The 22015-nt window shown below is 42.7% G+C and overlaps 1 protein-coding gene across 1 annotated transcript in view; it reads right to left on the bottom strand.

Annotated features, from left to right (window-relative positions):
* Nucleotides 1–14297: 14297 nt before the first annotated feature.
* Nucleotides 14298–22015, bottom strand: part of dync2i1 (dynein 2 intermediate chain 1) — a 109474-nt gene continuing 101756 nt past the window's right edge. The window contains exon 25 of the mRNA XM_072254024.1: nucleotides 14298–14380. The gene's annotated coding sequence lies outside the window, so the exon portion shown is untranslated. The remainder of the gene's footprint in view (nucleotides 14381–22015) is intronic.

Consider the following 22015-nt stretch of genomic DNA (forward strand, 5'->3'; position numbering starts at 1 on the left):
GGGATATGGGGAGAAGGCAGGAGATTGAGACTGAGAGGAAAAATGGATTAGAACATAGAATAGTACAGCACAGTACAGGCCCTTCAGCCCACAATGTTGTGCCGACCCTCAAACCCTGCCTCCCATATAAGCCCCCACCTTAAATTTCTCCATATACCTGTCTAGTAGTCTCTTAAACTTCACTAGTGTATCTGCCTCCACCACTGACTCAGGCAGTGCATTCCACGCACCAACCACTCTCTGAGTAAAAAACCTTCCTCTAATATCCCCCTTGAACTTCCCACCCCTTACCTTAAAGCCATGGCCTCTTGTATTGAGCAGTGGTGCCCTGGGGAAGAGGCGCTGGCTATCCACTCTATCTATTCCTCTTATTATCTTGTACACCTCTATCATGTCTCCTCTCATCCTCCTTCTCTCCAAAGAGTAAAGCCCTACCTCCCTTAAACTCTGATCATAATGCATACTTTCTAAACCAGGCAGCATCCTGGTAAATCTCCTCTGTACCCTTTCCAATGCTTCCACATCCTTCCTATAGTGAGGTGACCAGAACTGGACACAATACTCCAAGTGTGGCCTAACCAGAGTTTTATAGAGCTGCATCATTACATCGTGACTCTTAAACTCTATCCCTCGACTTATGGAAGCTAACACCCCATAAGCTTTCTTAACTACCCTATCCACCTGTGAGGCAACTTTCAGGGATCTGTGGACATGTACCTCGAGATCCCTCTGCTCCTCCACACTACCAAGTATCCTGTCATTTACTTTGTACTCTGTACTCTGCCTTGGAGGTTGTCCTTCCAAAGTGTACAACCTCACACTTCTCCGGGTTGAACTCCATCTGCCACTTCTCAGCCCACTTCTGCATCCTATCAATGTCTCTCTGCAATCTTTGACAATCCTCTACACTATCTACAACACCACCAACCTTTGTGTCGTCTGTAAACTTGCCAACCCACCCTTCTACCCCCACATCCAGGTGGTTAATAAAAATCACAAGAAGTAGAGGTCCCAGAACAGATCCTTGTGGGACACCACTAGTCACAATCCTCCAATCTGAATGTACTCCCTCCACCACCACCCTCTGCCTTCTGCAGGCAAGCCAATTCTGAATCCACCTGGCCAAACTTCCCTGGATCCCATGCCTTCTAATTTTCTGAATAAGCCTACCGTGTGGAATCCTGTCAAATGCCTTACTAAAATCCATATAGGTCACATCCACTGCACTACCCTCATCTATATGCCTGGTCACCTCCTCAAAGAACTCTATCAGGTTTGTTAGACACGATCTGCCCTTCACAAAGCCATGCTGACTGTCCATGATCAGACCATAATTCTCTAAATGCCTATAGATCCTATCTCTAAGAATCTTTTCCAACAGCTTTCCCACCACAGACGTAAGGCTCACTGGTCTATAATCACCCGGACTATCCCTACTACCTTTTTTGAACAAGGGAACAACATTCGCCTCCCTCCAATCCTCCGGTACCATTCCCATGGACAACGAGGACATAAAGATCCTAGCCAGAGGCTCAGCAATCTCTTCTCTCGCCTTGTGGAGCAGCCTGGGGAATATTCCGTCAGACCCCGGGGACTTATCTGTCCTAATGTATTTTAACAACTCCAACACCTCCTCTCCCTTAATATCAGCATGCTCCAGAACATCAACCTCACTCATATTGTCCTCACCATCATCAAGTTCCCTCTCATTGGTGAATACCGAAGAGAAGTATTCATTGAGGACCTCGCTCACTTCCACAGCCTCCAGGCACATCTTCCCACCTTTATCTCTAATCGATCCTACCTTCACTCCTGTCATCCTTTTTTTCTTCACATAATTGAAGAATGCCTTGGGGTTTTCCTTTACCCTACTCGCCAAGGCCCTCTCATGTCCCCTTCTTGCTCTTCTCAGCCCCTTCTTAAGCTCCTTTCTTGCTTCCGTATATTCCTCAATAGACCCATCTGATCCTTGCTTCCTAAACCTCATGTATGCTGCCTTCTTCCTCCTGACTAGATTTTCCACCTCACTTGTCACCCATGGTTCCTTCACCCTACCATTCTTTATCTTCCTCACTGGGACAAATTTATCTCTTACATCCCGCAAGCGATCTCTAAACATCGACCACATGTCCATAGTACATTTCCCTGCAAAAACATCATTCCAATTCACACCCGCAAGTTCTAGCCTTATAGCCTCATAATTTGCCTTTCCCCAATTAAAAATTTTCCTGTCCCCTTTGATTCTATCCTTTTCCATGATAATTATAAAGGCCAGGGAGCAGTGGTCACTGTCCCCCAGATGCTCACCCACTGAGAGATCTGTGACCTGACCCCATTCATTACCTAGTACTAGATCTAGTATGGCATCCCCCCGGTCGGCCTGTCCACATACTGTGACAGGAATCCATCCTGGACACACTTAACAAATTCTGCCCCATCTAAACCCTTGGAACTAATCAGATGCCAATCAATATTAGGGAAGTTAAAGTCACCCATGATAACAACCCTGTTATTTTTGCACCTTTCCAAAATCTGCCTCCCAATCTGCTCCTCTGTATCTCTGCTGCTACCAGGGGGCCTATAGGATACCCCCAGTAGAGTAACTGCTCCCTTCCTGTTCCTGACTTCCACCCATATTGACTCAAAAGAGGATCCTGCTACATTACCCACCCTTTCTGTAGCTGTAATAGTATCCCTGACCAGTAATGCCACCCCTCCTTCCCTTTTTCCACCCTCTCTACCCCTTTTAAAGCACTGAAATCCAGGAATATTGAGAATCCATTCCTGCCCTGGAGCCAGCCAAGTCTCTGTAATGGCCACTACATCATAATTCCATGTATGTATCCAAGCTCTCAGTTCATCACCTTTGTTCCTGATGCTTCTTGCATTGAGGTACACACATTTCAGCCCTTCTACCTTACTGTCTTTACACCGTTTATTCTGCTTCTCTTTCCTCAAAGCCTCTCTGTATGTTAGATCTGGCTTTACTAAATGCACTTCCTTCACTGCTCTATCGCTCTGGGTCCCATCCCCCTCACAAATTAGTTTAAACCCTCCCGAACCATGCTAGCAAACCTACCTGCAAGGATATTGCTCCCCCTCAAGTTCAGGTGCAACCCATCCAATCTGTACAGGTCCCACCTTCCCCAGAAGAGATCCCAATCATCTAAATATCTAAATCCGTGCTCCTTGCACCAACTCCCCAGCCACGCATTCAACTGCCATCTCCTCCAATTCTTACCATCTCTGTCACGTAGCACTGGCAGCAATCCTGAGAATGTCATCCTTGAGGTCCTGTTCTTCAGCCTTCTGCCTAATTCCCGAAACTCACACTTCAGGACCTCATCCCTCTTCCTGCCTATGTCGTTGGTCCCAACATGTATCACGACTTCTGGTTGCTTTCCCTCTCGTACCAGGATGTCATGCACCCGGTCAGAGACATCCCGGACCCTGGCACCCGGGAGGCAACAAACCATGCGGGTGTCCTTCTCAAGTCCACAAAATCTCCTGTCTGCTCTCCTGACTATACAGTCTCCAATGACAACAGCTCTCCTCTTCTCCGTCCCACCCTTCTGCACCACAGGGTCAGACTCAGTGCCAGAGGCCCTGCCACCGTGGCTCACACCTGGTCGGTCGTCCCCACCAACAGTATCCAGGACGGTAAACTTATTATTCAGGGGAATGGCTACAGGGGTGCTCTGCACTACCTGTCTGCTTACCTTCGCTTTCCCCGCTCTGACTGTCACCCAATGACCTGCTTCCAACAGTCTAGGTGTGACTACCTCCCTGTAGCTCTCACCTATGACTGCCTCATTCTCCCTTATGAGTCGAAGGTCACCAAGCTGCTGCTCCAGATTCCTTACACGGTCTTCCAGATCGCCCAGCCGTATGCACTTCTGGCAATGTGACTCTGCGGGAGAGGGGAGTTCCCCCAAGACTGCCACATCTCACGTGAGAGGCACATCACCGTCTCAGATGTCAAGTCAAGTCAAAGATGTCTTGCAGAAATTTGCCAAGGTTTCTTCAATGTCAGTTCCAAAGCCCGCGTTGGCTGCCACCGAGAAGGATGAAGGCAGTCAGCACTGCCACGTCCAAGTTCGTTCCAAGCCGCACATCATTCCAATGTGGAAATATGATCCCCATTCCTTTCTCACTACCGTGCCAGAATTCCGGAACATTTCAGCACCGCACCCTGCCACATCTCACATGAGAGGCACATCACCGTCTCAGGGGACATTGTAAAGACTAACTGTGAGCTAGCTTGCCCTCCGCCTCTTCTTGTCGAAGCCTCTCAAGTCAAAGCCTCAAAGCTCCACTCCCTCACTGGCCCACTCACGCTCTGGCCGCTTTCCACTGGCCATGATGAAATGGCGGAGCAGACTCGATGGGCTAAATGGCCCAATTCTGCTCCTATATCTTATGGCCTTATGGTCTAAGGAAAAAAAACATCGGGGTTGTACGTGGTGACATATATACTTTATACTTCATTGTCGCCAAACAATTGGTACTAGAACGTACAATCATTACAGCAATATTTGATTCTGCGCTTCCCACTCCCTGGATTACAAATATTAAATATTAAAAATAGTTAAAATATACCCTGATGATAAATTTTACTTTGAATTTTACTTTGAAATTTAACTTTGAACTTTGAAGAATAGACCAAGAATGACCTTGATATGGGTCAACGGGATTAGCTTGGATGGGTACAGAACAGCAGTCAACACAGATAAGATGGGGCAAAAGGCCTGCTCCTGTGCTGTCTGTCTCTGGGATCTAAATCAGGACATACTTGACAGAAATTCAGTCCAGCAAGAGTACTGTTGAGTCCTGAACTATCTTATTTTCAGATGAGTTAGTGCCTGGAGGATTGAAGGAGACGCCTTTGATTAAGGCACCTAGCAGTGTAAATCGATGCCTGGAAAACCAAAGGAGATCTTTGAAAACTAGAAAAAACATTCAATTTATCATCATCTCTGCAGTACATTTTGGCTGCTTACTCCCCGGATTCTGGGAATTATCCAGCTGAATTCAGTTTTTCCATTAACCAGAGAAGATGTCTTGCAGAAATTTGCCAAGGTTTCTTCAATGTCAGTTCCAAAGCCCGCGTTGGCTGCCACCGAGAAGGATGAAGGCAGTCAGCACTGCCACGTCCAAGTTCGTTCCAAGCCGCACATCATTCCAATGTGGAAATATGATCCCCATTCCTTTCTCACTACCGTGCCAGAATTCCGGAACACTTCAGCACCGCACCCTGCAGACTGTGCGGTGCGAGTTGCAAAAGCTGAGAGTCGAGAATCAAGATTCAAGATTCAGGATTGTTATTGCCATGTGTCGGTACACAAGTGTAAAGGAGAACAAAATGATTGTTACTCCAGATCTGATGCAGCATTAAAAAAAACATACGATGAGCAGGAACAATACAATATGAACACATATTATGAATATGAATACAATATGAACACATAAATACATATAATTAGCTGATATACGTCGACATATTGTATATACATATGGCGGTGCTAGGCACTGGAGTATCTGTACATACATTCAGTGGCCACCTTATTAAGTACACCTTTACACCTGCTCATTAATGCAAGTATCTAATCAGCCATTCATGGGGCGGCAACTCAATGCATAAAAGCATACAGACATTGTCAAGAGGTTCGGGGGTTGTTCAGACCAGACATCATAATGGAGAAGAGGTGTGATCTAAGTGACTTTGACCTTGGAATGATTGTCAGTGCCAAATGGGGCATTTGAGTATCTCAGAAACTGCTGCTCTCCTGGGATTTGCACCCACAACGGTCTCTAGACTTTACAGAGAATGATACAAAAAATAAAAAAAAATTGAGTGAGTGGTTGTTCTGTGAGCAAAAATGCCTTGTTAATAAGAGAGGTCAGAGGAGAATGGGCAGATTGGTTCAAGCTGACAGGAGGGCGACAGTAACTCAAATAACCACTGTTACAACAGTGGTGTGCAGAAAAACATCTCTGAATGCACAACACGTCAAAGAGGGCGGAGCTTAGGATGACGGTGCTAAATGGCGATTTCTTTCTTTGCATCTTCAGAAACAGCTCTATTTCTATCTTTGATATCTCTAATTTTCCCTTTCAAGGTTCTTTTGGAGACCTTGACCTGGAGTTAAACATTGACTTCGGTTCTTTGTGGGAATGGGACCCGTTCTCAGGGCCTAACAACCGGCCACTTTTCGATATCCCAAGGGCACAGCCTGGAGGACTAGCGCGTGTTGAAGGTGCCGGATTTTCGTGGCTGTGGAGGCGGATGAGTTAGGGCTGGTGCCCCTGACTGAGGCGTCACGGGAGAACAAGGAAGATCGGATGCAGCGGACTTGCTACTGGCTGTCTGCTCAGAGGCACTGAGCTCGAAAAAAACAACCCACCAGACTCTAATGCCATAAATCAGTGAGCTATTTTGTTATGTCTCCCCTCTAGCTGTGAAACGGGGACGCCTCTTTTTCCCTTATTAGAGAGAGAGCGAGAGAGCCTGTAGTACAGGTGTCCCCCGCTTTTCGAACGTTCGCTTTACGAAACCTCACTGTTACGAAAGACCTACATTAGTATCTTGTTTTTGCTTTCAGAAGGTGTTTTCACTGTCAGGAAGAAAGGCAGCGCACGATAAAAAATCAGCGCGCGAGCCCGAGCAGCCGCTCTCCCCCGGATTTGTAACGGCATTGCTTTAACACGTTGCATTGAGCAGCCGTTAGCGAGATGAGTTCTAAGGTGTCGGAAAAGCCTGAAAGAGTAAGGGTGTTACACTTAGCGTAAAACTAGACATAATTAAGCAGTTCAATCGTGGTGAACGAAGTAAGGACAAAGTGAGTTTGACTTGTGGAAGTTGACGAAGATGATGTTGAAGAGGTTTTGGCATCCCATGACCAAGAACTGATAGATGAAGAGCTGATGCAATTGGAAGAGGAAAGGATAACAATTGAAACCGAATGCAACCGAATGCAGAAAGTGAAGCAACTGCGTGAGATTTTCGCTGCAATGATAAAGTACGACTTTAATTTTGAAAGGATACGTAGGTTTAGGGGGTATTTGCAGGATGGTTTGAGTGCTTACAAACAACTGTATGATAGAAAAATGCGCGAGGCTCAGCAGTCAAGCAAGCCTTCTGCATCAGCCACAGCAAACGACAAACCTCGACCTTCGACATCGAGGCGGCCAGTCATAGGGGAAGATGAGCTGCCTGCCCTGATCGACGATGAGATGACACCCCCCCGCCCCCGTGTCCCACCACCACAACACTTGGGCCCCAGACAGATGCTGTACCGATTCGTGGAGAATGCAACGGTAGCTGGGAGGCACACAGCACATCTTTAAGAAAAAAGTCGAAATAAACATGCTAATTAATTAGGTGCCGCCTAGCACGTAATTGTCCGCCCAGATCAAAGGCGATGCAATCGGCAACACCTAATTAATTAGCATGTTTATTTCGGCTTTTTTCTTAATGATGTGCTGTGTGCCTCCCGGCTACCACTGCGTTCTTCGCAGCAATGTATTGGGTCGGTGGTCCGGAGGGTGGGGGCCACTGCACCACCCAGCCTGCAACGACTCAGTCTAACACTCCATCATCAATGTGCTCTGCGCTGTTTTCTCAATTCTGGTAAGTGATACTACACCGTACATACATTATTTCTACTTTATATAGGTCATATGTTTTTATGTGTTATTTGGTAGATTTGGCAGCTTCATAGTTTAAAGGTTACTAGAGAGCGCGTTTATGCCAACAGCGTTTGCGTGAGATTTTCGCTACGGAGATCTGTGCAGGCAATCGTTGTAGAGAAGTATTTCTACTTTATATAGGCTGTGTATTTATCATATCATTCCTGCTTTTACTATATGTCACTGTTATTTTAGGTTTTATGTGTTATTTGGCATGATTTGGTAGGTTATTTTTGGATCTGCGAACGCTCACAAAATTCTCCCATATAAATAAATGGTAATTGCTTCTTCGCTTTACGACATTTCAGCTTATGAACCGTTTCATAGGAACGCTCTACCTTCGGATGGCGGGGGAAACCTGTATGTCGAGTTGCTCGGTGAATGAGTAGTTTTTGAGGTACTGCAAATCTGCGTCTTTATTGATGCTTCGCTGCACGCTTGAGTGCTTGGTGGAGGGCGCCAATGCTTTTTTACTGGTTGGGGAGGGTGGGGGTCATTGCCTTGCAGCTGCTTGTGCATGGGAAGGAGTGGGGGGGGCTTTGTGGTTCTAACATTTAACTGTCTTTCATTCTTTGGTACACTCCTCTGTTTTCGTGGATGTTTGTGAAGAAAAATAATTTCAGGATGTTTATTGAATACATTTCTCTGATTTTCAATGTATCTATTGAATCCTATTGAAACCTTGAAGTGGACGGGCTACAGTATGAGAAGTCCACAAAGCTGCATTCAGTGGCCACTTTATTAGGTAAAAGAGTGGTGCTGGGTGGGGGCGTTGATCAGCCTGATGGCTTGGAGGAAGTCACAGTTTATGAGTCTAGTGTTGCTGGCAATGACCCAACACCACCACTTATCAACAGTAAACAGTGACAGGTAACCAATACTGGTCATGTTAGTAATGCTGACTGCCTGTGAATAAATAAAAATAAACCTATTTGTTTGGTTTCTCAAATATTGAATCGTATAGCCGAAAATAATTTGTAAACACTGACTTGTTTTTATTCCTATGAAACATAAGTTAAACAGAATAGTTGATCCTGATTCCAATACTGTGTGAACCCGCTTGTCTAACCGAACACTAAAACAGCAAAACAGCACTGGTGAGGCACTGGGCACGTTTTAGACTTCTTCTCTGAGAAGTCACCTGGGACAGTACTTGCTGGAATTCAGAAGAATGAGAGGAGATCTTATAGAAACATATAAAATTATGAAAGGGATAGATCAGAAAAGTTGTTTCCACTGGTAGGTGAGACTAGAACTAGGGGACATAGCCTCAATACTTGGGGAGTAGATTTAGCATGGAGATGAGGAGGAACTGCTTTTCCTAAAGAGTGGTGAATCTGTGAAATTCTCTGCCCAATGAGGTAGTGGAGGCTACCTCAGTAAATATATTTAAGACAAGGTTGGATAGATTTTTGCATAGTAGGGGAATTAAGGGTTATGGGGAAAAGGCAGGTAGGTAGAGATGAGTCCATAGCCAGATCAGCCATGATCTTACTGAATGGCAGAGCAGGCTCAATGGGTCAGATGGCCTACTCCTGCTCCTATTTCTTATGTTTCCTACACTACAAGATGGACAACATTTGAGAAGTACTTTATTGGGGTCAAAGAGGTTTGGTCAGAAAAGTGCTATGTAAATATAAGTTCTATCTTTTGATGTTTAATATTTGGCCAGATCTACAAGGGTAGTGCAGTCATTCAAGTCACTTATGATGTTCTCCTGAGAAGTTATCTATTGGTGGTCCTCAGGTGACTGTAGAGGCCAATCTGAAATCCATATATTACTAGGGTCTTACAGATGTCACAATCCTGCCCCCTTTGCCACTTAATGACCGCCACTGGACTTAATCCAGGATGTTAAGGTGGATTCCCTTAAAGGAGAATTCTTATGCGTGACTTTGCTTAATATGGGGAGGCTGATGCGTGGACAGCCACCATGTGGTCCTTGACAGATCGGGGTCAGGGTCCAGTGGCGTCAAGTGCAAGACCATTGGGGATCCTTCAGTGCTGCAGCCTTCGTCCATCTTCACTGCCATTGTGACGTGACATCATCATCAAAGTAAATGGCAGGATACTTGGTACTGTGGAGGAGCAGAGGGATCTCGGGGTACACGTCCACAGATCCCTGAAAGTTGCCTCACAGGTGGATAGGGGAGTTAAGAAAGCTTATGGGGTGTTAGCTTTCATAAGTTGAGGGATAGAGTGTAAGAGTCGCGATGTAATGATGCAGCTCTATAAAATTCTGGTTAGGCCACACTTGGAGTACTGTGTCCAGTTCTGGTCACCTCACTGTAGGAAGGATGTGGAAGCATTGGAAAGGGTACAGAGGAGATTTACCAGAATGCTGCCTGGTTTAGAGAGTATGCATTATGATCAGAGATTAAGGGAGCTAGAGCTTTACTTTTTGGAGAGAAGGAGGATGAGAGGAGACATGATAGAGGTGTACAAGATAATAAGAGGAATAGATAGAGTGGATAGCCAGCGCCTCTTCCCCAGGGCACCACTGCTCAATACAAGAGGCCATGGCTTTAAGGTAAGGGGTGGGAAGTTCAAGGGGGGTATTAGAGGAAGGTTTTTTACTCAGAGAGTGGTTGGTGAGTAGAATGCACTGCCTGAGTCAGTGGTGGAGGCAGATACACAAGTGAAGTTTAAGAGACTACTAGACAGATATATGGAGGAATTTAAGGTGGGGGCTTATATGGGAGGCAGGGTTTGAGGGTCGGCACAACATTGTGGGCCGAAGGGCCTGTACTGTGCTGTACTATTCTATGTTCTATGTTCTATGTTCTATCTTCCACCAGCTTCATTGAAGTTCTCTTGGTTGAATCATTCTTTGTCTGGAACTGCCTCACCGCCATGGGTGACCTTACCTTGAGCTAAGTGCCAGATGGCCAAACTCCGGGCAGTATGGTATGCATGGTCTCAGGAACTCACAAGCCTCTCCACAACAACAAGGCGACAGTCCTCAGAGAAGAGATCTGAAATGTACCCAGCGCCTTGCCCCTGCTGGTTTAGCGACTGAAAGTACATATGAGCAGGACCAATGGAGGGAGATAAGAAAAATAAGCTTAAACGTTATGCACTATTACACAAGCTACAGGCTTGCATCCTTATTGTTCCGACTTATTATAATTGGATTAGTTTGCCAAGGACATATGCTTGAACCCAGCACACTGAACTCATTAAAAAACTGCTAAATGCTTTTAGAATTTTGGCACAGGGAAAGATCATTCAAGCTCTCCAAGACTGTTCCAGTGAAAGTAACGTTTGCAGAAAACCACTGGGGACCCTTTAACGCTGCAGCTATTCCTCAGCCTTCAGAAGAGCTGAAGATCGAAAGTCATTCAAGGTTGTTAAATCTCTACCACCAAGGCAAGGCAATTCACATTCTTTTTGCACAGCGCTTTCTTGCTTCGGCTCCTCTATGAGATTTTGGAGATTTGGGGAATTTGGTTTTAGAGTTTTGGACCCATTAGGCAGATTAAGATGTTCCCAGGTTTGGTTAAACTGAGCAGCAAGATACTGTATATATAAAAGGCAGATAAAGTTCAAAATCCAGAAATTTTAGTGCATTATCAGATTAACACATATTGTGGAAGAAGAAGATAACTTTACCATCCAGCATGTCTACAAGGCGTGCTGCCACAAGGAAGAAGCTTCCATCAACGAATTAATCTGTCAAACAATTTACTGTAAACCACTAATATCACTTACACATGTACTGGTTGAGAACACAATTCACCCATTATCCAGGCCATGCTCTCTTCTTGCTGCAGCCATTGGGAAGGAGGTACAGGAACCTTGGGTCCCACATCACCAGGTTCAGCAACAGTTATTACCCTTCAGCCATCAGGCTCTTGAACCAATGTGGATAACTTCACACTCTTCAACTCTGAACTAATTCCCTAAGCTATGGATTCATTTTCAAGGACTCTGCAACTCGTGTTCTCAGTGTTATTTGTTTACTTTTTTTTTGTACTTGCATGGTTTGTGTTTGCACATTGGTTGTTTGTCAGTCTTTGTGTGTAGTTTTTCATTGACTCTATTGTGTTTCTTTGACTACTGTGAATGCCTGCAAGAAAATAAATCTCATAGTAGTATATGTTGACGTACCATATTCAAGAATAAACTTACCTTGAGCTTTATTTCCAGAAGCATTTAAAATGGTTTTGAGTTCCGAAGGGACAGATCCACTCCCTTTTAATTTTATAGTTATTTATGTTGGAAGAGTGAATTCCATTCTCAAAATAAAGCATGTTTTCACAGCCAGCCTATGTGTAAATTTCTCTTCGTAAGTGGTACTAGTGGGTTACATTAAATTGGCAGATTAATTAAAATGAATGCAAGTAAATTAGCAGGAACAAGAATATAAACTAGTCACGCTAGCTGCCAACCAAAGGTTAATCATTAGCTAAAATTCCTAAGGCCAAACAATCAGGCTAGTTGAAAACACATGAGATTCCGCAGATGCGGAAATCCAGAGGGAAAAAATAGAAATTGCTGGAGGAACTCAGGTCAAGTAGCATCTATGGAGGGGAATGAACAGGCCATAAGACATAAGGGTAGAATTAGGCCATTCGACCTAGCCAATCTGCTCTATCATGTCTGATGTACTATCCCACTCAGTCCCATTCTCCTGCCTACTTCCCACAACCTTTGACGACAAAATAACTTTGAACTTTGAAATTTGAGAATAAAAAGGTGCTGGGCCAGGTAGGGGAGGAGCACAAACTTGTGAAGTGCAGCCAAAGCCTGGAGAAATCCAATCTAACTGGACTGGCTGGGCTCCAAAATAAGTACAACTGATAATTGGTGAGAGTCAACAAATTTCACGACATATGCCGATGATATTAAACCTGATTCTGATTCTGATAATAATGCTGATAATGAAAGGGCCGTTACTCTAAATGAAAAGGGACAGTTAATGGTAAAGAAATTCAAGTTCATGGACTCAGGATCTTGGACTATTTTTTGTGTAATTGTACTTTACTGGTATCTTAAATGTTTACTGCTATCTTATATGTGCTATATGTGCCTTATGCTGTGTGTGACTGTTGGTACTGTGCTTTGCACCTTGGTGCTAGAGTAATGTTGTTTCATTTGGTTATATTCATGGGGTTCATTTATGGTTGAATGACAATTGAACGTGAACTTATGAACAAAGATTAAATAATGTAGGCAAATTAGTCACAGTGAGAACTTCAGCTTAACTGCACAGTTACAGAGCATCGTGGAGTAAATGCACCCTCTGCTGGCAACAATGGTTATACAGTAATTAAAAAGCAGTCACAAGTGAGAGAAAAAAACCTTAAAAATATTGTCTGGAATAATTTGTATAAAGTTAGAAAAATGGCCTTGAAAAGTGGAAGGAATTTGTTATAGAATAGTCAGAGGTATAAACACAATTATCCAGTGATGTAGCTTCCATAAAGCTTTCATGATACATCACAGAATATGAATTCCTGGGTGCCACTGTCCTGAAACCATCACATAAATGTAATTGCAAAGACAGCGCTCTACTTCCTTAGAGGTCTGTGTAGATTTAGCATGACGTCAACAAGCTTGACAAACTTCTGTAGATGTGTAGTGGGAAGTGTATTGACCTGCTGCCTTATGGCCTGGTATGGGAACACCAATGCCTTTGAATGGAAAATTCTACAAAAGGAAGTGAATTCGGCCCAGTATTGCACGGTTAAGCCCTCAAAACCATTGAGCCCATCAACATGAAATGCTCCTATAGGAAAGCAGCATCCATCATCAAAGATCCTCAGCACCCAGGCCATGCTCCTTTCTCACTGCTGCCATCGCTGCACCTCCAGGTTCAAGAACAGTTACTACCCCTCAACCATCAGGCCCTTGAACAAAAGAAGATAACTACACTTATCTATTGAGATGTTCCCACTACAAATGATCTCACTTTAAGGACTCTTTATCTTGTTATTTCATGCTCTCATTATTTATTGAACAGCTTTAAGTTCCTCGGCATACACATCACCGAGAATCTCACGTGGTCTGTACATACCAGCTGAGTGTTAAAAAAGCACAACAGCGCTTCCTTCACCTCAAACGGTTGAAGAAGTTTGGTATGGGCCCCCAAATCCTAAAAACTTTCTACGGGGGCACAATTGAGAGCATCCTGACTGGCTGCATCACTGCCTGGTATGGGAACTGTACCTCCCTCATCACAGGACTCTACAGTGAGTGGTGCCGACAGGCCAGCGCATCTGTAGTTGTGAACTTCCCACTATTCAAGACATTTACTAAGACAGGTGTGTAAAAAGGGCCCAAAGGATCATTGTGGACCTGAGTCACCCCAACCACAAACTGTTCCAGCTGTTCCATCCGGGAAATGGTACTGCAGCATAAAACCCAGGACCAACGGATTCCAGGACAGCTTCTTCCACTGAATAATTCACACTGATACAATTGCATTTCTACGCTATATTGACTGTCCTGTTGTACATACTATTTATTAAAAATTACTATAAATTGCACATTGCACATTTAGACGGGGATGTAAAGATTTTTACTCCTCATGTATATGAAGGATGTAAGTAATTAAGTCAATTCAATTCAATTCAGTTCAATTATTGCTATTTATTTATGTTTGTATTTGCAGTTTGTTGTCTTCTATGCTCTCACTTTTTCATTAATCCTGTTTACAGTTACTATTCTCTTGATTTGCTGAGTACGCCTGTAGGAAAAAGAATATTAGGGTTGTATGTGGTGACATGTATGTCCTCTGATAATAAATTTTACTTTGAACTTCGAAAAACATGAAAAACATGAAAAATTTAGGAACAGGAGCAAAGAGGCCATGAAAGTCAATTTTTTTGTTTTACCACAGTCCCTCTTGATCAATTTTGTTCAATGTTTTCCAATACCTTGATTCCATAGGCTTTTTTGGTTACCTAGTTCAGAATTTGAAGAAGCACTTTTTTGTAAATAAGGTCCACTGGTCCAAAATCCTCTTTAGCTGTCAGCTTGATTCAACTTGTAACATTCTCATTAGAAGGTGCAGTAAGTTAAAATCAAAGTCAAGGACAAATTTATTGTCATATGCACAGGCGCAATGAAAAACTCACTTGCTGCAGCATCACAAGCACATAATACTCACAATAAATCCATAAATTAGACACAGATTACACACACGAGAAAGAACACAATTAGAACAATAAAAAATGAAGTCCATTCTAATGCCTAGTGACCAGTTGTCATAGTTTTGTAAAACTGAGGTAGCGATTAAGGTTGTTAAGTTGGTTCACGAGCTGAATGGTTGAAGGGGAGAAACTATTCTTGAATCTGTTGGGTGTGGGACTTCAAGTATCTGTAACTTTTCTCTATTGGTAGGAGACTTTGGTGACAGATGTTACCTTCTTGAGGCAATACCTCATGTATATGCTATCAATAGTGGGGAGCAATATGACTGCAACGTATTGAGCTGAGTCCGCTATTCTCGGCAACATTTCTGTGCAGTTGAATTGGTGTAACAGACCATGATGCAAATAGTCAGGACACTTTCAACAGTACATCTATAGTAGTTTGTTAGAGATCATGTTAAGAAGGTCATGGACATGTGCTGCACTCCAGGACTTCAGCCATGAAAACAGTAAATGTTCTTTCACTAGTATGGGTCACAATTTGCTATGAAGTGCTAGTAATTCCACTTGGAGCTTCTGGCATTTCATCTCATAGGCCTGGGGCCAATGCAGAGGTCAATGCAAATGCAGGCGTCTAAGATTTACAGGGTGCCTCTCACTGAGTTTCTGCCAACTTGACACTGTTTTTGAAATCATTACTGAACTATGTGGAGATGGACATCAGTTATTTATGTTTTCACATTTTTGTTATTACTTGTGTTTTAAGTGTCTGTAAATGATTTTTTAGTATTTTTTAATACATCTGGATTTATTCAGTGTCATTTAAGGTCCCAAACTGGTTCTACAGCCAGCAAAACCTGGAACCATGCTTCATAGCGGGAAAGATGGCTATCAGAAGATTTTTATACACTGGCAAGGCTTGTCCTACCCACCACACAACTGCATTTAGTCATGTGAGGTCCTGCCACCATGCAGTGCACCATTTAGGCTGAGGATGTCTTTGGGCAACAAGCTTACTGAAGCAGGTGCGGAAACGGTAAGCCCACACTTACATCGAAGGTCAGAGGTGAGTGGAGGTGGCATCAGATTCTGATCTATTGAAGGAGAATTGCACTGTCAGAAATACCATCACGCAGACTATTTACTTGGATAGCTGTATATGTTTCTTGTAGTATTGTTCAAAAATAAATTCGGTGTCCTGACCTATATTTCTCTATCAACGAATATCATGCAGGGTCACTCACCTAATTCTAAATATGTGGTATCTTACTATGTGTGTGTGAAAACTATTCACATAAATCAAACCCAACAGATTCTGTAGATGCCGTGAATTCAGAGCTACACACAAAAAAATCGCTGGAGGAATGCAGCAGGTGAAGCAGCATCTATGGGATGAAATGAACAGCCGACATTTTGGGGTGAGACCCTTCATCAGAACCTTTAATTAAACCTTGTCGAAGTCTGTATTTAAAACAGTCAGATATATTTCTAGGGATGCAATAAAATGATATAGAAATGGAAGCTTTTTTATGACTTTGTATACTTAACCTAACGTTTTGATCTTGGGGAACTACTCAAATCAGTCTGAATTAGGTAACTTTTAAGAATATTCTTTGGCCTAAAGATTAACATCAACTCTCATTAACCTGCCTTCATAAGTTAAATTCCATACGTTAGCCTGGACTGACTGCTGGCATCACTGTGTATTGTTTGTTGTAAAGGCTGGCAGAAATGTGGAGTTTATTAAGAAGCTGTACAGGCCTCAGGGATTGAATAATGCCATTAACGTTGATCTAGTTTCATCCTTATATGCACTGTCAAACAGCTCTTTAATATTAAAATGATGCTTCGCATTTGTAATTTCAGCTTTTCTTTATGTTATTGGCCCAGGATTAACCCCAGCTATAATTCATCCTTTGTCTTGTAAATTTGCATCACCATGGCAGTGGGAGAATATGGTGAAAAGATGCATTTGTGGAGAAATACAGCTGCCATTTTTATTAAATACTTTGGACAGTTCCAGAACCACAATGATCTGATGATTAAAACACAAAACCCCACTGGCTTCCTTGGCTGCGTAAGTCGAGGGAATTCGCACTCCAGTCCCACCAAACCCGTGAGGCTGAGATGGCTCTGCCACCCCAAACCCCAGTTTGTCTCGATACTGTGCAATTTGCTACCCTGTTACAACTCAGTGCCAAGGAATAACAGAGAGCACACTGCATACGATGAAAGGAGTTATATTTATGAATCTTAACTGAAGGGTTAGTAAAGAAAAGAAAAAGACAAAAAGGGCCATTATAATTAAACAGTCAAATGTGCACAAATTGGAGCTCAACTCTTCCCAAAATCCATATTCACCCATCCTCACTTGACTGTGGCACCTGGCTCCATTGAATCACGGTCCCCACTGGGTCGGATCCTACGATTGGTTCTCCCCAGCGTCTTCCTTCTTCATCTCCCGCCGAACAAGGGACCCAGCTCACATTCCAAAGCACCCGTTATCGCTAACCATAACCCAAACACTGCTTCTACAGAAAGACCATCACGTTAGCAGTGAAACCTTTCCCAGGATGCTACACCATGGCAGAGAGAGAATATGGTGAAAAGATGCATTTGTGGAGAAGTACAGCTGGTAAATTTATGAAATAGTATGTTCTGTTCCAGAGCCACAATGATCTGAGGATTGAAACATGAAATTGTGTTCTCATTTTACAAACATACTAAGTCATGAGGAAGGCCTCATTAACCTGAGGAATACTTTTGTGTCAATTCCACAAAAACTGTTGTTATTTGTCTGCAATATCGGTCCCTGTCCCTCACAGCCTTAACTTTAGATCCTTTCAGCGCGCGCGCGCGCACGCGCACACACACACACACACACACACACATACAGTTTTGGAGTTGCAGTTCTTTCCCAAATAATCAGCCCTGCTCGACTATCATCTGAAAAAGGGATCATTAACTCTGTCTTCATCTAAGAGCAACCAAAGCTACTAAAAAATAATTTACACTGTAGAATAAAAGGCTCGCTCATGCTGAAGTCTGGAAACACACAACAGACCATTAAAAGGAAAGTCAAAGATTTCAAAGCTTTAGACATTCAAAAACTTATCACGCATTAACATACACAATTCAGATCTGAGGAAAACCCTTTATAAAAGAAAGATATAAAGCAGATTACAAAAACACAAGAGAAAAAGAAAGTAGCAGTTTTCATGAAACTGGAACATCCCACTGCTGTTTCCAGCCATTGTTCTGATTTTGAAGTGTTATGATGTAATTAACAGTCATAAAGTCATAGCACAGCAAAGGCCCTTCAGCCCTTCCAGTCCATGCTAAACTGTTATTCTGCCAAGTCCCATCGACCTCCACCCGGACCATAGCCCTCTATGCAGCTCACCCTACCTCAGAAGAAAAAGCCTGCTTGCATTTAGCCTAACTATACCCCTCATAATTTATACCTAACAGGACAGTCAATAAATACTTCAAGGGCCTGACTTCTTTTACGAATTGACATTCCAATATACACAGGAAGCCAAAAGCAGACATCGAACCTCTGCATTTTAACCTTGTACTAGTAATGAGCATTAGAAATCACTCTTAAACCTTTAAAGCTATAATTTCATGCTACATTTAACTGTAATTGACTCAGACCAATATTTGATTATAATGCAGGAAGAAAATGTCATCTTTATAATGGTAACAAATGGTAACAAAAGCAAAACATAAATTGAAAAGCTTTTCCATAGTGGGTTTAAAAACAATATAGTAAAACCATAACTAAAATTAAAGACCAGACGAACATAAGACCATAAGTCTTAGGAGCAGAATTAGGCCTTCTGGCCCATCGAGGCTGTTCTGCCATTCAATGATGGCTGATCCTTTTTTCTTCTCCTCCTCAACTCCAGTTCCCAACCCTCTCCCCATAACCTTTGATGCCATGTCCAATCAAGAACTTATCAATCTCTGCCTTAAATGCAACTAATGACCTGGCCTCCACAGCTGCATGTGGCAACAAATTCCACAAATTCACCACCCTCTGGCTAAAGAAATTTCTCCGCATCTCTGTTTTGAAAGGGCGCCCCTCTATCCAGAGGCTGTGCCCTCCTGTCCTAGGCTCTCCCACCATGGGAAACATCCTTTCCACATCTACTCTGTCTAGGCATTTCAATATTCAAAAGGTTCCCATAAGATCCCCCCTCATCCTTCTAAATTCCAGCGAGTACAGACCTATAGCCATCAAACATTCCTCGTATGATACCCCTTTCATTCCTGGAATCATCCTAGTGAACCTCCTCGGGACCTTCTCCAATGCCAGCACATCGTTTCTAAGATGAGGGGCCCAAAACTGTTTTCAATACCCAAGGTGAGGCCTCACCAGTGCCTTATAAAGCCTCAGCATCACATCTTTGCTCTTGTATTCTAGACCTCTTGAAATAAATGCTAACATAACCATTTGCCTTCCTCACCACTGACTCAACCCGCAAGTTAACCTTCAGGGTGTTCTGCACAAGGACTCCCAAGATGCTCTGCATCTCAGATTCCTGGATTTTCTCCCTGTTTAGAAAATAGTCCACACATTTATTTCTACTATCAAAGTGTATGACCATGCATTTTCCAACATTGTATTTCATTTGCCACTTTCTTGCCCATTCTCCTAATCAGTCTAAGTCCTTCTGCATCCTACTTATTTCCTCAACACTACCTGCTCCTCCACCAATCTTCATATCAAAAGTGTTGGATATCCAAGTGACTTGTATTCAGGTTAAATTTTCCTCTTTTACAGCAATGCTCAAGCTATTCCCAGTAGCTGCATTTGCTGTATTACTTCTGTTTATAACACTAAAAAAAACACAAAGCACTGGCAAAAGAAAAAAAGTGGAGATTAGCGTTCATTTCTGAATTAACAAGATGCAAGTGACTACGAATGGAATTACCACAGTGACTTACCTACTTACTGGAAATACAAGGATACTTCACATTATACTTCTAACCAATTCTTAAAATAAGATTGAATCATCTTGCCATTTTATCATCATAGACTTGTACTGGATATTTTTCCAAGAATGAACTATTACCAGAGATCGTAATTTTCACTTGTACTGGTTACAACACACCCAAAGACACAGTGATGAACTATTTAATTTAAAAAGAAATTCTGAAGCAGAAAGAAGAAAAGTTCATCTTTATCAAGAACTAAACAAAGCTAAGTTAAAGTTTCAAGCATAATCCTGAAAAAATGGATATACACTTAGATACAGTACCAATAGCACTAATAGTTTATAGTGTGCAGAAGTTAATTACATGGGATCATCACTGTAGCTGTGACTGATCTTCTACACTATTTCTCCAAATCTGCTGCATTCAGATATTCCTCCAGCTGCCCCCCCCCCCACCACCACCCAAGACCTAATTCCATTGTGACATTAAAACTACTCCGGGACCTGACCTGACCAAACATAACACACGTCTGACTGATTAGATTCTGCATGGTGGACTCTTGACCCGAATCATAATGATCAACCTTACTGAAAAATGTAAGTGATTTCAAACTTAACTACCTGCATTTCAGATTCATTTCTTTATCGTGTGTACATTGAAACATACAGTGAATGAAACATAATGTGCCAATTATGTTAAAAACCAATTCAACCTAAGAATGCAGCGGGCAGTCTGCAAATATCGCCACATGGTCTGGCACCAACATAGTGGTTGCCACAATATTCAACAGAACAACACAAGCAGCAAATTAACTTGCCCATCTAACTAGAAGTCAGTACGTTCAAAAGGTTTCGATGAGATCCCCCCTCATCCTTTTTTGCCTACATCCTTTTTTGAATAGTCACATGACATTTGCCTTCTTCCAATCCACTGTGACCTGGCCAGAGTCCAGAGAATTTTGGTAAGTTTTCACTAAAGCCTCAACTATAACCTCCGCCATTTCTATCAGTACCCTGGGATGCATTTCATCAGGACCAGGGGACTTGTCTATCTTTAAGCCCACAAGTTTGCACAACACTACCTCTTTAGTGATCGCTATTGTTTCAATGTCCTCATCTCCCATCGCATCCACATTCTCTCTCTTCAGCATGTTAGATGTGTCCTCCACCATGAAAACCAACACAGAATAGTCATTCAAAGCCTCAGCCATTTCCTCATTACCCGATATTAATTCCCCCTTCTCGTCCTTCAAGGGACCTGTGTTTGCTTTGGCCACTTTTTCCACTTTATATAATTATAAAAACTTTCACTATCCATTTCTATATTTTGTGCTAGTTTATTTTCATAATCTATATTCCCATTCTTTATTGTTCACTTAGTGGCTCTTTGTTGCTTTTTAAAGTTTTCACAATCTTCCAGTTTCCCACTACCCTTGGCAACTTTGTATGCATGAGCTTTTGGTTTGATGCCTTCCTTTATTTTCTTGTTTATCCATGGCTGGCTCTCCCCACCCTTACTGTCCTTGCTTTTAACTGCAATATATTTTTGTTGAGCACCGTGAAAAATCTCTTTGAAAGTCTTCCACTGTTCTTCAACCATCCCACCATATAGCCTGTGTTCCCAGTCTACATTAGCTAAATCCTCCCTCATCCCATTGTAGTCTCCATTGTTTAGGCATAGCACACTTGTTTTAAATTGAATTATTGCACCCTCCATTTTTATGAGAAACTCAATCACACTGTGATCACTCTTTCTAAAAGGATCCCTAACTACAAGATCACTAATTTTATCTGTCTCATTGCACAGGATCAGATCCAAGATAGCACATTCTCTTGTAGGTTCAGTAACATGCTGTTCATGAAAGCTATCACGTGTGCATTCTATGAAGTCCTCCTCAAGACTGCCTCGACCAACTTGATTCACCCAATCTATGTGTAAGTCCCCCATGATGACTGATGTTCCATTCTTACATGCCTCAGATATCTCTCAGTTTATTGCCTGTGTCACCGTATTATTATTCGGTGGCCGATAGACAACTCCCATCAGTGATTTTTTCCCTTTACTATTCCTAATCTCTCCCCAGATGGATTCGACTTTCAGCTCCTTAGATCTTATATCATCTCTCACTATCATCCTGATCTCATCCTTAATTAAGAGCGCTACCCCACTTCCCTTACCTTCCTGCCTATCCTTCTGTATTGCCTGATATCCATGGATATTTAATCCCCAGTCCTCTCCACCTTGCAACCACATTTCTGTAATGGCCACTAAATCACACCTCTTTG

Source organism: Mobula birostris, chromosome 3 (assembly GCF_030028105.1).
Source record: "Mobula birostris isolate sMobBir1 chromosome 3, sMobBir1.hap1, whole genome shotgun sequence".
NCBI classification, from domain to species: Eukaryota; Metazoa; Chordata; class Chondrichthyes; order Myliobatiformes; family Myliobatidae; genus Mobula; species Mobula birostris.